General features: G+C 37.6%; 1 long non-coding RNA gene across 1 annotated transcript; it reads right to left on the bottom strand.

Annotated features, from left to right (window-relative positions):
* Positions 1-6,825: 6,825 nt before the first annotated feature.
* On the bottom strand, positions 6,826-14,813 carry LOC140005329 (uncharacterized). Its single transcript, XR_011813150.1, has 2 exons — positions 7,684-14,813; positions 6,826-7,017 (listed from the first exon to the last, which is right to left on the bottom strand). It is a non-coding gene; the product is annotated as an uncharacterized lncRNA (long non-coding RNA).
* Between the last annotated feature and the right edge of the window lie 442 nt (positions 14,814-15,255).

Below are 15,255 nucleotides of genomic sequence, written 5' to 3'. Positions count from 1 at the left end.
AAGCTCAGCGAGTAACCAGAAAATCAGTAATCAAATCGGTTTAACAATATTTCTTTTCAATGATGTCATAAATCAAATGATAAGTCCAGAAACGATTACAGCATTTACAAAACATTAAATATGGAGTATCAATAATAAGAAACATGTACAATGGAAAGCGATAGTAACATTCATGAAAAGGATACGTTCATTTTTTTATAAATAATCCCTCGTTCATCTTTTTTTTTTCCCGGACGTTGGCCGGTCTCCACCCATCCGGACGTAGCCGGACTCCACCCATCCGAACGTAGCCGGACTACAAGGTAATACTCGAGTATACCAAATTCACCCAGGGTCACCATATCGCCCGACCGAGTCCGCTTCTGGCTCGAGTCGATCGGTATCGAAGGGCAGGGCCCAATTCAGCCAAACGGCTTACATTCATGCGCAACTAGCATTTAATCATTAATCATTGAAAATTTCATATTTATTTAGGTCGAGTGCAATAAAGTACACATTCGCCTAGAAAACTCGTTTTAACAATCATTGAAAGCACTTAACATATTATCAATCAATAATAACAAGCCAATAAATCAAGTGATATAGCAAACAAGGAACACTCATATGCAAGCACGCATGATATGCAAGAAAACAGTTCAAAAGTAACATTGGAAACAGTTTAAAGGTAAATAATGCAAGAAAACGGTACAAAAGTAACTTTGGAAACAGCTCAAAAGTAAATAATGCAGGAAACGGTTCATAAATAACTTCAGAAATAGTTTGAGGTCACTCACCTCAATGGCTCAGAAATCATCCATCATGTATCATTGCCTTGCTCAAACCCAAGTCTTAGATCACAAACTCAATGCAAACAAATCCTTTAAAAGTTCGGACAGCACTTCCCCTAAATTTGCTTACTTTTCCAGCCGTCATGGCTTCATGATTTCCTCATTCCAACCCAAAGGTACACACACAACAACAAGTTCATCCAATAGCCATTCAGCAAACTCCAAGTAGTACTAGTACAAGTCAAACTAGGGAAAAGTTTGGAAATGAAAGTTAAGCTCAAAACCAGAAAAACAGTTTTGACGTCATTTTCCGGTAATGGTACCAAAGGCACTACGATTGTCGGATGAAGGTAAAAGATACACCGTTTCGAAACTAAGAGATAGGGTTACAATATTGAAGAAGGTCACTCAACCCAGTTTCGAGTGTAACCAGGTCAAAAATGCAAGAAACTACACCAGAATAACAAAAACAGATTCACAGAACGCATTCTAGCGGAAACATCATAACTCAGGCTCTCCAAGTCCAAATCCAGAAATTCCAAAACCAGCTGAAAGCTAAGAAACAGGGCTAAATTTCATCAGAAGGCCTCAATAACCAATTCGGAAGCAATTCCAGCCAAAACAACCAATTACAGTCGCAAATCCCAATTTCGGGTAAACCAGAACAGCAATAGTAATTTCGACTTTTCTCACTCTACGCTACTCCGATTGACCTGAAATTTTGTAGGTACCTCTAAAATGTCATTCCCTACAACTTTCATGTTTTAAGCAAAGGCCAATTCGGCCTCTATCTAGGACCTAAAAATTCGGACAGAATGTTCATCACAAAACCCTCACTTTTCAATTTTTGGTCCAAAACAGGAATTGGTTGCAATTAATCACTTCTTCCACCTCCTAGAGTCATTAAACATCATTTACAATCATCATACATGACCCCATAATCATATCCATATGAAAACAGAAAAATCCCCAATAATTATAAAACTTCACCAATTCAACCAAAATCAAGATATAATCCATAAAACCATCTCTTTAGCCATCTCAAGTTACTAATTCACCATTATTGGAAACAAACAATGAATCTTTACACACCATACCTTGATACCTCACAAAAGATAGTAGCTTAGTGGTTCCTTCTCCAAAATAACTCCACCAAGACCTTGGAATCTCCTTAGTAACCAACTTTTATGGAGTGATTTGCAATTCCATCGGTTAAAACTCAAGATTGAAGTAAGAAATTGGAGTGAAAGATGAAGGTTTTTCTCTCTCTCTTGCTCTCCAAGTTTCAGCCATGAGAAGGAAGAAATGGCTTGATTTTTGGTCAAATTTTGGTTTTAGTAAAGTTAAGGTAAGATGGTCAAAAGTCCAAGAGTGAATAGGATAGTGACACTTGTCACCTTTAGGTGTAAAACTTATCTTTTTGTCTCTCCAATACAAATATCTTAACACTTTGTAAAATAATATCACTCAATACAAAATTCCTACAAGTTGTCAAAAATATAATGCATTTACCGCACTAGCGGGTCCCACGTCCAAAATACGCTCTTAATTTCTCAAAAACTAACCGATACTAGAAAAATCATTTTAAAACTATCTTTGCTCATAAACTTTATCTGGGGAATTTTTCTAATCAAGAAAATGTAGAAAAGGCGGGCGATTAAAAAAAAATATACCCTAGAAAATTAGAAAATTTCCGGGTTCTCAAACTCATTTTTTTTCGGGGTGTCACAAACTCCATGAAATCTGTAATTTCCTAAAAATTAGGAGCTAATTTATTCTATCCTAAAATACATTAGGAGTAAATTATTCTATCCTAAAATAGAGCAGAAATCATGGGATATACATAGAAAAAGATATTCTAGATTTTCAACATTCCCCCTCAAGATGGTGAATAGATATTTTCCATTCCCATCTTGCACGTAATGTCTTCAAAGTTGGAAGTTGGCATTCCCTTAGTTAAGACATCTACCAATTGATTATTTGATGCTACATATGGTGTGCAAATCATGCCGCTGTCCAGCTTTTCTTTAATAAAATGTCTATCAACTTCGATGTGCTTTGTGCGATCATGTTGCACTGGATTGTGTGCAATGTTGATGGCAGACTTGTTGTCGCAATAGAGTTTCATAGGTCCTTCCCACTTGATTTTAAGATCATCAAGTATTATTTTGAGCCATAGCAATTCACAAACTCCATCAGCCATAGTTCTAAACTCTGCTTCAGCACTTGATCTTGCAACAACCGATTGCTTCTTACTTCTCCATGTTACTAGGTTCCCACCAAGAAATGTACATTATCCTGAAGTTGATCTACGATCTACAACAGAACCTGCATTTTAGCATCAATATATGCCTCTATGAGCAATCCTTCATTTTTCTTGAACAAAATTCCTCTACCCGGTGTCCCTTTCAGGTAGGATAGAATTCTATTGACAGCCTGCAAGTGTTTCTCTCTTGGATCATGCATAAATTGGCTTACTACACTTACAGCAAATGCTATGTCCGGCCTTGTATGGGACAAGTATATCAGTGTCCCAACCAACCGCTGATATCTTCCCTTATCTACTGTGCTATCATCCTTCTCTTCATTCAATCTCAAGTTAGGCTCAATGGGTGTGCTTGCTGCCTTGCATCCAAGATTGCCTGTTTCTTTAAACAAGTCTAAGACATACTTTTGTTGGGAAACAAAGATGCCTTTACTTAAGTATGCCACCTCAATACCTAAAAAATACTTCAGCCTCCCTAGTTCTTTAATTCCAAACTCCTTTGCTAAGCACTTTTGAGTGTTTCTCTTTCAATTGGATCATTTCCGGTGATGATGATGTCATCTACATATACAAGTAGAGCTGTAACACCTCCATTTGAATGTTTTATGAACGAGGTATGATCTGCTTGACTTTTTTTGTATTGCATTGCTAGCATCACTTTAGTAAATCTTCCGAACCAAGCCCTTGGCGATTGTTTTAATCCATATAAAGCTTTCTTTAACCTGAACACTTTCTTTTCAAAAAACATTTCATTGAAACCCGGTGGAGGTTCCATGCACACCTCTTCTTCTAAATCCCCATGTAAGAACGCATTCTTAACATCAAATTGCTGTAAACACCAACCAAAGTTAGCGGCTAAAGACAAAAGAACACGCATAGTATTCATTTTTGCAACGGGTGCAAAGGTCTCTTGGGAATCTGTCCCATATGTCTGTGTATATCCTTTTGCGACCAACCGAGCTTTATGCCTTTCTAATGAACCATCAGCTCTATATTTCAAAGTAAACACCCATTTAGACCCCACTGTTTTCTTTCCTTTAGGCAGGTATACAATTTCCCAAGTCTTATTTCTCTCTAGGGCATTCATCTCCTCTTTCATAGCATGTAACCAGTTCTTATTTCTAAGTGCCTCTTTTAGTGTTTGTGGGATTGAAATGGAGTTGATGGTGGTAAGGAAAGTTTTATGTTGTGGAGAGAGTCTATGGAAAGACACGAAATTTGAGATTGGATGCTTAGTGCATTCTCGTGTTCCTTTTTGAACAGCAATAGGCAAGTTTAAATCATTAAATTCACAAGGAGCAGAGTTAGATTGAACACACAAAGGAACATAATTTTCAGTACCTGATTGTGGTTCAGATTCTTAGATTTGCACAGGTTCAGAAATATGAACTTCCGTCCTTGAGTAGACCTTGAGTGGTGTAGTTGGATTTTAACCAGATTTTCCCTCAGCTCCAACATCAGGTTCAATTTCTTTACTGGCATGTTCAACTTCAAATTCAGGTTCAGGTTTACCGCTAGTATGTTCTCCTTTGGAATTTGGTGTATGGTCAGGTTTGAAAGACTTTAAGTTTAGTGTGGGACTTTGAAGATCAAGGAGAAATTTCTTATCTTCTCAAGAACTCTCCCCCTGGGGATGAGGATTGTTACTTTGAGAGTAAGGTTCATTTTCAACAAATGTGACATCCATGGAGGTAGAAATTTTTTTTGAAGGTGGATGATAACACTTATATCCTTTCTTTGTGTTTGAGTATCCCACAAAAATACATTTTAAAGCTCTTGGATCAAGTTCTCCTCTTTGGTGTGCATGAACATGTACAAAAGCAACACAACCAAACACTTTGGATGACAATGTGTAAGAGACATTAAAATCAGGGTAAAAAACGGAAAGAGCAGCAATGGGACTCTAATTATTTAGTACTTTTGAAGGTACTCTATTTATCAAATGTGCTGCAGTTAAAACAGCCTCCCCCCAAAAAGTTTTGGAACTTTATGTTGAAACAAAATTGCTCGAGTCACATTGAGTAAATGTCTATTTTTTTGTTCAGCAATCCCATTTTGTTGGGGTGTATCTACACAAGATGACTCATGTATTATACCCTCTTTTTGGAAAAAAGATGAGAGAATTTGATTAAAATAGTCTCTTGCATTATCAGATTTTACTCTCTTAATCAAACTTCCAAATTGTGTACAAATCATTTTATTAAACATTGGAAAAATACTGCTTACTTCTGATTTTTCTTTCATAAGAAATAACCAAGTAGTTCTAGTACAATCATCAATGAATGTGACAAACCATTTTGCTCCAGAAATACTAGAAATTCTACAAGGCCCCCAAATATCAATATGTATCAAAGAGAAAGGTCTAGTAGATCTTGTTTTACTCAATGGAAATGATAGTCTATGATGTTTAGCAATTTCACATGTATCACAATGAAAACTACTAACATCTTCATTCTTGAAAAGTGAAGGAAACGTGCTTTTAAGTAAAATAAAAGATGGATGGATGACCAAGACGGAAATGATGAAGCCAAATTTCGGATTCATTATTTGAGGAGCAGGTGAGGGATAACTGATTTTTGTTTTTCTTGTTGCCACTCATCTCCTCAAGGTAATAAAGCCCATCATTCACCTTACCAAGTCCAATCGTCCTCCTCGTAACCAAATCCTGAAAAACACAGTGAATAGAATAGAAAGTTACTTTACAGTTCAGATCTTTGGTTATTTGATGAATGGATATGAGATTGGAGGACAATTTTGGGACATGCAACACATTATTTAGGGACAAAGAATTTGATAGATTTACTGTCCCTAGGCCTGCAACAGTTATAGGAGATCCATCTGCAATATATTAATTTTTCTATTTCCAGGACATGGGTTGTATGTTCTAAATTTGATTGGGCTGTGAGTCATGTGGTCAGTAGCTCCTGAGTCGATGACCCAAGAGCCTAGAGAAGACATGCTTGAGGCACTTAAAGCATAAGAGTTAAGATACTTACCTGATTGAGCCAATGAACACGTACTAGAGAACTTTTCAAGGGAATTTAGGAGTTTCTTAGCTTTTCGATTTCTTCTTTCTTGAACTCTCCCATACCAGCCTGGTTGGATTTTTCTTGTGTTTGGTCTTCTCCAGTAGTTAAGTGGGCTTTTCCCCCTTTGAATCCTCCTTTACGACTAAGGACTTGTTCCTTCCCATGGAGTTTGAAGCAATCATCTCGTGTATGGCGTGATTTTTTGCAGTACGTGCACCAAATTGTCTTTATTTGACTTTGTAGAAATCATTGCCGAGCCTTCTAATGTTTTAGGCTCTAACATGACTTCTCGCCTATTCTCTTCAGCGAGGATCAATAATATTGTCTCATTCAGAGATGATAATCTTTCCTTCCCCAGTATTTGGACTCTGACCTGATCAAATTCCACATTCAAACCTGCAAGGAAGTCATAAACTCTATCCTTTTCGATAAAGTTCTTCAAGGTGGTTGCATCTTCACTACACAACATCTGAACACACCGATATTGGTCCAGTTCCTGCCATAGATTTTGCAGAAGATTTGTGACAGCCCCACCTTCCCCTAAGGCGAACCAAAGAGATTAGTGGACTGCCTGCCCAGCTCTCGCCAGGACTAACGGTGCAGTTTAGAGCGATCTATTTCGTTCCGGAACTTATAACGCGCGTAAACAAGGCAAAAGGGCAAAATAACCCAAAATAAAAAAAAATGAAATCCGGAGTCGGCCATGAATAGTAACCGACGCGTCAGAACCCAACCAAACATTAAAACACATATACACTTGACATTTTGCAATTACAAGCCACAATGGCATACAAAAGTAATCCAAAAGTTACTACATGTTTGGTTTGCCAAATTAAAGTGAAAACGGCCCTAAAGATACATTTAGGGTCCCACTTCATATACAATACAAAAGAAATATTCATCTAGTTCATTCAGCAACCAACTAGCAAGAATCATTCCAAAAGTAGTCATATGCCTGTAAGGAAAACAAAAGGAACGGTGTGAGCTAATTGCCCAGTGAGATACTATCACTTACGCAACCAATTGCATATAAGCATCAAACTTTCATTCAATATAGTAAAATAAGCAAAGGCACACGTCAAATATGGTGATAAAAGGATACAGATGGCTCTCAAGAGCCCTTTTCCTCGTTTGCATTTCTTGATCGGACGTCAGTGACTCTCCGTCAATGTTCAACAATAACCAACCGTAGACTCCACTTTACTTCCATTCCTTCCACCTAACATTCCCCAACCGGGCCCGAAATCCAAACACTTGCATTGTGGTATTACTCGAGTAAACCGGAATCGAGAGTCTCTCATACTACAAGATTCCATATAACATTGCCCCATGGCACATTAATTGGCACGACCAAGCCCTCGCCGGCTCGATTCAATCAATTACCAATGGGGTTGAGCTCATTAATAACATTTGTAGTCGTTGGAGACTCGTCCAAACGACACCAAGTCATGCATTTCATTTCATATAACATCTCATATAACATTCCAATAACTTTCCAATAACATGCGAAACAATAAGTGAGAGTGATAAAGTACACTCTCACATCAATCAATTAATATTCAACATCTCAAGTTCAAATATCAAAGCCATATAATAGCACACAAGTGAGTAGTACACTCACAAAGCTCGCAAATGTGGTTTCATGCACTTCCGTCAAAAGAACGTTGTGCACCACGATCACGTCCTAAAACATGCAAACAAATATAATGAGACTCGATAACGAGTCATAAACCAAGGCCAAACATGACCCCAATAGGGTTCCATAAGCATATACAAACATTAAAGGAAACCAGAAATTTTGGAGATGTAATTAGCTTTGGCCCTAAAAAACAGTTTTTGTCCTCGTTTTGCGGTAATGCCACCAATTTCACTACGATTATCAATGAGGGTGGAAGACCCACCATTTCAAAGCTAAACGACAGGGCTACAACATCGCAGAAGGTCACTCAACCCAGTTTTGAGGGCAAACAGGTAAAAAATTCAAGATACTGCATCAAAAACGTAAAACAGATTCACCAAAACGCATTCTAGAGGAAACATCATAACTCAGGCTCTACAAGTCCAAATCCAGAAATTCCAAAACCAGCTGAAAGCTAAGAAACAGGGATAAATTTCATCAGAAGGCCTGAACAACCAATTCAGAAGCAATTCCAGCCAAAACAACCAATTACAGGCGCAATCCTTACATTCGGGTAAAACCAGAACAGCAATAGTAATTTGGACTTTTCTCATTCTACACTACTCCGATTGACCTGAAATTTTGTAGACACCTCTAGAATGTCATTCCCTACAACTTTCATGTTTTGAGCTAAGGCCAATTCGGCCTCTAACTAGGACCTAAAATTTCGGACAGAATGCCCCCTCAAGAAATTGGTTGCAATTAATCACTTTTCTTCCAAACCAGAAATTGGTTGCAATTAATCACTTTTCCCACCTCCTTAAGTCATTATAGACCATTTCCAATCATCATAGATAACCATACAATCATGCTTATATTAAAACAGAAAAATCCCCAAAAATAATAAAACTTCATCATTTCAACCAGAAATCAAGAAATAATCCATAAACTTGCATCTCTTACTGCCACTAATCATGATTTAAGCATCAATTAAAGGAGGAGGGTGGTTCTTCACAACTTACCTCAAGAACAAGAGAGAGAGAGCTATTGACCACCTTAACTTTCCAAACAACTCCACAAATCCACTCACTAACTCTAATTGAAGAGGTTTTATGGAGTAATTTCAAGGTTGGATGGCTAGTTTTGATGATTTGGAACAAGATTGAAGTATTTTCTTCCTTGTGCTTGGAGTAAGAGAGAGAGAAAGGGAGAAAGAGAGGGCCGGCCACTTCTTGATGTTTTTTGAAGATTTTTGGTCAATTTTAAGCTATTTTAACCAATTTGGTAAAAAGGTCAAAAGGTGAATAGTTGTGGACAACTCAACCCAATCACATGGTGACACTTGTCACCTCATTTAATGACTTGCCTAACTTTTTTGTCTCTCATACACCTATCCACTTGGTACCTCTAAATATCTCACAACACCCGGTAAATTAATTCCAGTATCCAAAACTTAACCTAATTGGCCGAATTTTTCCGAACTTTTCGCACTATCGGGTCCCACGTCCGATATATATCCTTAATTTTTCAAAAACTATCCAATACTAGAAAAATCATCTAAAAACTATATTTACTCATAAAATTCACCAAGAAACTTTTCCTAAGCCAGAAAATGCAGAAAACATGCCATTAAGGGGGAAAACCCTAGGAAAATTTTAGGAGGAATTTACGGGTTCTCACACTCTCTCCCCCTTAAAAGAATTTCGCCCTCGAAATTTCTCACCTTAACTCCCGAAAAGGTTTGGGTATTTCTTTCGCATTTCTTCTTCCACTTTTCAGGTAGCTTCCTCTATCCCATGGTTTCTCCATAGTACCTTCACTAACGGAATCTGCTTGTTTCGGAGCTCTTTGATTTTCCGGTCAAGCACTTGGACAGGTGTCGCGCCCCATTTTTGATAAGAAAAATAAATGGTTTGAAAAATGGATTTTGTGATGATTGGAAGATGAATCGTGATTTAAAAGAAAAATGAATGGGTCTAAATGGGGGTTTGAAAATGCGACGATTTGACCCAAGAAAAATAGTTCAAAAAGGGTTTTTTATATGAAAAATGGAGTCGCCACTTGGTATAGAGTTAGGGTGTACCAAGTCACCCAAAAAGTGAATTTTTAAGGAAAAAAGTAAGAAACCCTTTTGAACGACTCCTAGTCCACGCAAACAAAGAAAAAGGTTCGGGAGTCACATTTGACGAAGGGGAAGGCAAGGATAAAAATCCAAGGCACCCCTTCGACCTAGCCAAGGCTAGTTGCGTTGATTTAATCAAAGATTTTCTTGTTTTAACCAAAGAATTTATTACATTTGGATGTACTACATGAATGCAAAATGAAGGAAAAATGCAAACCTAAATTCTAAAATGTCTCTTGTAAGGTTTTTGGTCCCAACCACATGAATTGTGGCGGCCAATAAAGGAAAACCTTATAGAGGTCGATTAATGCAAATGATGGCTAAAGTGCAAGTGTGCAAGTGTATAAAAAGGTGAACGTGTGAAATTGTATGAAAAATCCAAGTGTTTGTGTGCAAGTGTATGAAAAGGTGCATGTGTGAATTTGGATGAAAAATCAAAGTATTAGTGTGTGCAAATGAATGAAGATAGAATAGTACATATATAAGTGAAACTTGAATTTCATTTGTGAAGTAAAGTAAATAAATGATAAGGAGGTAGTGAAAAAAAAAATGGATTGAGAAATGTAAGAGAAATGTGATTAAAAGAGTATGGAAGTGATAAAAATGAAAGTATGACCCTAGGGGAATGCAACAAGTCGGGTACGGGGGTTGACTCCTAACTTTTCGACTTCTATTTTCCCTTTGATTAGAAGGCAAAACTAGCGTGCTAAGGCTATCGAGTAGCCACACTCGCTCGTTTCCCTTATCGGAAGGGGGATTTTCACGCAAATGAACCCTAACTAGCATGAGATGCAAGTCCTAAAGTGAAGGGGAAGGGGTTTGAGGAACATACCAAATGATAAACTAAGGAAAAATGCGTGATATGTAGTGATCATGCACTTAATGAAAAAGGAAAAAAAGAACCTATTGGGTCTAGCATTGGACTAGCCCATCCTATGAATTCCGACTAGCGTTGGACTAGTGGAAACGATAAAAGAAGCCACAACTAGCGTTGGACTAGTGTGGTTGTCGCGCCCCACTTTTTGATAAAAATAAAATGTTTTGTTTTTGTTGAATTTTATTGATTTGGGAAAAATGAATTTTGTTGATAAAAACAAAAATGGGTCTAAATGGGACTTTTAAAAAATGCGACGATTTGACCCAAGAAAAATAGTTCAAAAAGGGTTTTTTATATGAAAAATGGAGTCGCCACTTGGTATAGAGTTAGGGTGTACCAAGTCACCCAAAAAGTGAATTTTTTAAGTAAAAAGCAAGAAACCCTTTTGAACGACTCCTTAGTCTACGTAAAACAAAGAAAAAGGTTCGGGAGTCACATTTGACGAAGGGGAAGGCAAGGACAAAAATCCAAGGCACCCCTTCGACCTAGCCAAGGCTAGTTGCGTGATTTAACCCTTATTTTCCTAATTTTTCTACCCAAAGTATGTATTGCAAATTTAGACATGACTAATGAATGAGAAATGCAATCCTAAATCTAAGAAATGTCTCTTATGAGGCTTTTGGTCCCATTCACACGAGTCGTGACGGCCAATAAAGAAAACCTCATAGAAAATCGGGAGTGATGCAAATGATGACTCAAATTAAAAGTGTAAGTGTGCGTAGTGTAGGAAAAGTGCAAGTGTGCATTTTGAAAGTGTTTGTGTGCGAATGAATGAAAATATAAGTGCTCGTGTGTAAGTGAATGAAAATAGTAAATATAAGTAAAATGAGTGCAATGTGTGAAAGGACAAAAATAAAGAAAGTGAAGAAGTGTGTGATTATGGCATGTGGATTTAAGATATATATTTAGTGAGAAAAATAAGAGAAAATGATATGAAAATGCATGAACTTAGAGGAATGCATCAGGTCGGGTACGGGAATGACCTCTAATTTTTGTGATTTCAATTTTCCCTTTGATTAGAAGGGAAAACTAGCGTGCTAAGGCTATTTTGAAGCCACACTCGCTCGTTTCCCTTACCCAAGGGGGTTCGCAAGCAAATGGACCCTATAACTAGCATGAAATGGAAAGACCTAAAAATGAGGGAAAAAGGGATTCGAGGAGCATGCCAAATGATAACAAAAACTAAGGAAAAATGCATGAGATGAAATGAACATGCAAAATATGCACTAACGAAAGAGGGACGGCCTATTGGGTCTAGCGTTGGATTAGCCCATAACTAGGAATTCCTACTAGCGTTGGACTAGTGGAATACGAGACCAGGAACCACAACTAGCGTTGGACTAGTGTGGTGACGTGCATTCATTCAATCACATTCATTTATAATTATAGAAAGCGGATAGACATGCAAATCACTTATAAACATGTAGCACGTAACACTTAGCATGCTCAACTAGATGCAATATCCTAATAAAACAGTTAACACGTAGCAACAAAGGTAAATAACCAAACTAATGAACCTATTTACATTCACTAACTAAAACAAAAGGGGAAGGGAAAAATGGACAAAATGCCCTATCTATTACAAGTCAAGAGGTGTACACATACCCCATTAATAAATAAAAGAAATACTTAAAATGAAAGGAATTAAAGCAAATTTAAGAAAGCCAAGTAGACATGTAATTCTCAATTAGCACATTGGATCACATAGGAGAGACAAAAAAGATAAAAGAAATTATACCGTCCCCTTGCTTGTGAAGCTAATGAATGGAAAAGGTTCTAATTTGAGCTAAAACCATTAAACAAAGGATTAATGCACCAATTTAATAGTAAATGTAAAATAAGCCAATAATTACATGGAATGAATATACCATGAAATTGAAGCGCTTAAAACACCCAAAATAGATTAAACAACTTATACTCAAAAGTTTGAAGCAAACAAAAACCCAATTAAAACCATTAATCCATCAATCAAAGCCCATTGAAACGTTCTTGGGAATTTCAAAGCCTATGAGTAATGGAAAGTTCAAGTAACCACAAATAATCACATAGATGTAAAAGCATTAAAACAACTTAAACATCCATATTCACAAAGCTGATGCCTAATTGAAAGGAAAAGGAAGTTTGAGGGGTTAAATTGATTAATTTTCTCAATTATTTGGGCCACAGTGGAATAAAGGGAGACTTAGGGGACAAAGTGTAATTATTATGATTCATTTTTTTTCATGCAGACTTCATACAAGCTACAGCTTATCGGCAAACAGATTTTTGTAACTGTATTTCTGCTGCGATTATTTCCACAACTCTGGAATCTTGACAGATGCAATTTCCTTTTCATTTGATCACCACCTAAACTTTCGACCCAACCAAAACTGGAATCCTAGCATTATACACATCTGGAAGCAGGAATTTGGGATGAACACAAACATGGGTTACCAACCATATGCCAACGTGAACCACAGACTTATTTCAAACAATCCGAAAGCACCAGCAACAAAACAACAAAGGTAAGAGATGATTCCAGGCAAAGTCCTAATTATTCAATCGCACGAATGCAAGGACCTGGGACAGGGAAATAGGGGACATCCAACAAGTTTTTGGACACACAAAATGCAAAAAAATGGCTTGGTCATCTGCTGAAACCTCGGCTCAGACTTTAGGAAAATTAATCAAACCAAACATGGATCAGAAAAATGCGCATAAAAAATGATTTCTATCTCTGTTTGCCATCATGAAGGTTACAAGCGCAGCTTTGGACAACAAAAGGCAAGCAACAAAAGTCTCAATTAGGCTCGGACTGATCATAACTCTCCTTGCATTTGACAGGACTCGACACAAAACAAAAACAAAACCAAAACAGTTTGCTGCAATTTTTCGTGCCAAACTTCCACTACTTCACCTTGACAGATTTACAACCTCTCAAACCAAAACCCAACCTCCACTCTTCAATGAAGTCGAATGACCGAACATAGGCAAGATTAAACACAATGCAGGCGAACAAGAAATACAAACCAGCAAACAACTGTAAGCATTAACAGCGACAACACTACCAAACAACATACAAATCAGCGCAAGACACATTTCAGCCACGAAAGGTTATGGAAAGGGCTAAGAAATCAATTTCAATTGATACCTGAGGGAGTCTTTGGATCGAAATCAAAGCAGGAGAGGATGTGAGAGAGCCGCTGGGTTGTTCCGTCGCCCTTTCGTGTCCGCACCAGTGGAGTCACGCTGCTGATTTGAGGACCAGATTTAAGGGCTTTCCAATTGTTTTCTGTGAACCGTTTCTGAACAAAAGTCCCTCCACTGACTTCATAGTTTATGCAGAAATCAGAACCCAATCAATTCGAGCAACCAGAAAGGAGATAACCATGCCGTAAGAGGTGCCGAAAACCAGTCTATTCTGCCGAAATTTTTTTTTTTTTTTTTTGCAGGAAGCCATTTCTGGTTCTGATTCCTCTTCCCCTCTCAGCCTTGCCCGACTTCCTTGTTTCTCACTCTCAGCTCCTAGCTCTCCCTGACTTTCTGGTTTCCTCCCTGATAAACTCACGGCCCATCTCCCTCTTTCTTCACAGCCTCCTTTTCTTTCTTTTGCCTCTCTTTCCTTTTTTGTCCTTCTCAGCCGTCAATCCCCCTCTCCCGTAACTTCCCTTCACTCTCTTTTCGTTCCTCTAATCACTACCCTCTTGCGGTTTCCAATCTCTCCCCAAGCCCTCGGTTTTCCAGTCGTTCTCCTTGATTCCTCCTCAGACTTCTAGCCGCTATTTGCCTCAGCCTTCAGCTTCCTTAGCCGCTGTTTTTTTCTCTTCTTCTTGTTCCCCCCCCGTAACTCCCCGTAGCTCTTTCTCTCCTGCCCCTTGTTCTATTTTTCTGCTAAGCCGTCTGCTCTTTTCTCTCCCACCCCAGTTGCGGCTGTCCTCCTCTCTTTTTTGTCGTCCCCCTCACTGATTTCCCTCTCTCTCCCTTTTTCAACCAAAACCTAGATAATACTTCTAGATTCCTCCCCCCTCCAGGTGTCCTAGACACCTGGCCTTTAAAGCCCCAAATTTCATCCCAAGGCCTTCCTGCAATTTTTTTTTGCAAGCTGCGGCAACACGCAGCTTTTGCATGTTGCGTTTTTTTTTTTTTTTTTTTTTGAAAAGTAGTAAAAAATGATAATAAAATGAAAATGATAAAATTAAAAAGAAAAACAACAAATTAATTGACATTGGCTAGCAATAAATAAGCTAAAACAATAAACAACAAAAAATGTAATTTTTCATTTTCCTCTTTTCCTTTATTTTTCCTCATTTTCTCTTTTTTCCTTCTTTTTCCAAGAAAACAGTGAACTTAAAGTCAGAATAACAACTAAAGCATATTTTTGAGTGCTTTTTCCATTTTCCAAATTTTATGTTAAAATTCTTAAAAAACGAAATAAAGCTAAAATGAAATAAAAATGCTATAAAAAATACTAGAAAAATATCCAAATGAAAATTATGGAACAAATAGATATAATTATTAATAAAATAAAAATGGCTCAAAATTTTGGTGTCTACAGTGGTGACGTACATTCATCCATTTCATTCATCCACACTATAAA

The sequence above is a fragment of the Coffea arabica genome, chromosome 4c, assembly GCF_036785885.1.
Source record: "Coffea arabica cultivar ET-39 chromosome 4c, Coffea Arabica ET-39 HiFi, whole genome shotgun sequence".
Lineage (NCBI taxonomy): Eukaryota > Viridiplantae > Streptophyta > Magnoliopsida > Gentianales > Rubiaceae > Coffea > Coffea arabica.
This window is presented reverse-complemented; position numbering and strand designations above follow the sequence as displayed.